We start from the raw sequence: 2,945 nt of genomic DNA, 5'->3' as shown, positions 1-2,945 counted from the left end.
GAGGCACTGGAACAGGTTGCCCAGAGAAGGTGTGGATGCCCCATCCCTGGAAGTGTTCAAGGCCAGGCTGGATGAGGCTTTGAGCAACCTGGTCTAGTGTAAAGTGTCCCTGCCCATGGCAGGGGGGTTGGAACTAGATGGTCTTTAAGGTCCCTTCCAACCCAAACCATTCTGTGATTCTTTCTTAAGATTCATTATTCTATGATTTTGGCCCAGTGGTTTTCTAGAGTCTGAGCTATTCATTTATTAATTGATCAGACCTTCCCATACAGGGTATTTTCCTAATAAGTAGATCTACGTAGGCTGTGGTACTGGTACATGGGAGTAGTGTGTATAGGCACGTACCTGTGAATCTACAGATTTCACAGCGTGGAAGGGGTTGGAAGGGACCTTTAGAGATCATCTAGTGCCAGAGCAGGATCTACTAGCGCCGAGTCCAGGCAGCTTTGGAAAGTCTCCAGGGAAGGAGATTCCACCACCTCTCTGGGCAGCCTGTTCAGTGCTCTGTCACCTCACAGGGAAGAAGGGTTTCCTCATGTTCAGGTTGATTTTGATTTCAGGTATCCTGTGGTGAGGGGATGTGAATGTGCAGCTTGACAAAATGTAACTGAGTATACATGTGCACATGAAGGCGACTGTACAAATGATGCAGAAATGCAGCACTTGCCCTGCTCTCCAGGATGTAGCTGTGCCTCGGTACCTGACATACTCTGTTGGTGCAGAGTTGGAAAGCTTGGGTGTGTGAGGTGTGCACCACAGGCCATTCAGATAAGAAGGGCAGTTGCGTGTGTGCACCTGTCTAGAAGCAGGACTGAGCTCTTGGTGTCCATACTGCTCGTATTCAAAGGTGTGATCCTTAAGGATACTAAAAAATATGTGCAGTAAGCCTTTGAGAGCAGTTCCCTGCTTGGTCAGCTCCTCAGTTTCCCGCTCTAAGATCGCAGCCATCTGATGTACTAGGTATTTCTATAATCATAGTATTTCATGTAGCCTAGCATAAACTTCCTTGAATTATTCCAGGATAATTCTAATGTTGCATATACCTGTACTATAACCAGAAAGCTTACAGACCTTAGAAGTGTTGTATAATCTTGAAGGATGATCCAATGAGGTTGGAATGATACAAAAACTATTCATTAATAAGATGCAAGTGTGTGAAGTAAGTTTTGCCATTAATAAAGGTGTGACAGTATCGTGCTAATGATGTACCTTGTCCTAAGAATGACCAGTGTGGATCAGAACCAAAGATGTTTCTAGCCTTGTATCCTGCCTCCACCACTGCCCACCAACAGATGGTGAGAAAAAAAGATAAGGTGACCCCATTTTTCTCCAGGAATTTTTCCATTTTTGAACTCATGATTTCTTTCGGCCTCCGCAATCCCTTGTGGCTGTGAGTTCCATGTTTTACTTATGTTTTGTGTGGAAAAAGTGATCTCTTGTTTGTCTCATCTGTTTATTTAAGAATTGCTAGTGCATTTCAGCTTAGTTACTATAAGTACTGTGAGGTGAACAGCAGTCCACTTCAAGGCAGTTTTTAAAAGCCGTGGGAGATTCTAATGATAAAATACCTGCTTAGGCAGAAAATGTCCTATGTTTCTGTCCTTAGGCAGAAGGTGTCTGCTTGGCAGAAAACTTGTCCTGTGTCGGTGACAATATTATCTTACTTGTCCCTTCTGAATAAATTTTTACACAGAAATACTTTTGTATGGAGTATTTAAAGTCGGATTCCAACTACAGAACTACAGAACAGATTTATTTTTTTCCTATCACTGTAAAAGCAAGGCCAGTCCAAGGCAAAATCCATTCCTAGCCCACATCTGAGTGAGGTACCACTGGATTTGGAGACACTGGCATCGATGGGTGTAATGTCATCATGCAGAAGACAGAAATACTGTCTGGGGTTGCCAGAGAACCATAGTTCTCATTCCACATTTTGGTAACTTATTTAGGAACGGGGAGCACGTATCAATTGGAGTAACTGCTCAAAAGGCATTTTTGATGGCCATAGGAGCCTGAAGATGAAGGATGGGTCAACAAGGCCTAAGCGTGGGCAACCCACCCTCTGTTCATGTCATGGTCAACACCACAGATTCACTGCTAAGAGGTGTTTAGCTGCCATTCTCCAATGGGAATGTGAATTGTGTCTCTGTAATATTGCTGTGCTCTGTACTGCCGATGAACTGTTTCTTTTCCTGAAAGCTGTGTTCCTTTTACAGCCCACGTTCTTAATTAGGATGTACCTAAGACCCTTGAGGAAAGCAAGAGTTTATTTTAAAGAATATATTTGATACATGCCATAGCTATTGGACTACTGAAATGTGGTTCAAAAGCTACAGAGATCAATTAAATAGAGACCTCCTGTGGTTTTACACTTATAATCACCTTTATTTTCAAAAGCATTAAGCTCTTTGCTGTAAAATAACAAATGTGAGAATTGGCAAATTGTTCTGAAAGGAGTCTGTTACTTAGAAATTCGTCACTTCTTAACTGTCCACACTCACAGGTCTAGTGGCGTATTCATCAGCTCAAGTTTATTGTGAAATATACTGAATGTATTTACTACTGTGGCTAACTATGTGAAAATTACTGGTTTGCAGTAAAAAAGGTTATGGCACTTATATTTTTGGGATCTGCTGAAGCATGTTTGCTAATCATCAGATGCTCTTTTTTCTGTGTTTTAACCTATCCCATGGTTGTTTGCCCTTTATGCAGTTTGAGTTCGGCAACAGATGATGAGGTACAGTTTTGCACTGATCATATCTGGAAACATCGTAGATTTCATTGTTAAAATGTATTCTAAGAAAAAAGCGCAGTTAAAAAAAAAAAAAAGCAACCCCAAACCCCAACAGTTTTTACTTGCAAAATGAAACGGCTACATGTCAGTTTTTATGAATGGTCCTGCTCTCTTCTCTGTATTCCGTTGCAGTGTTTAATTACAGAATGCC

This window comes from Eurypyga helias, unplaced genomic scaffold (genome assembly GCF_000690775.1).
Source record: "Eurypyga helias isolate BGI_N326 unplaced genomic scaffold, ASM69077v1 scaffold16525, whole genome shotgun sequence".
Classification (NCBI taxonomy): domain Eukaryota; kingdom Metazoa; phylum Chordata; class Aves; order Eurypygiformes; family Eurypygidae; genus Eurypyga; species Eurypyga helias.
Note: the sequence above shows the minus strand (reverse complement) of the source record.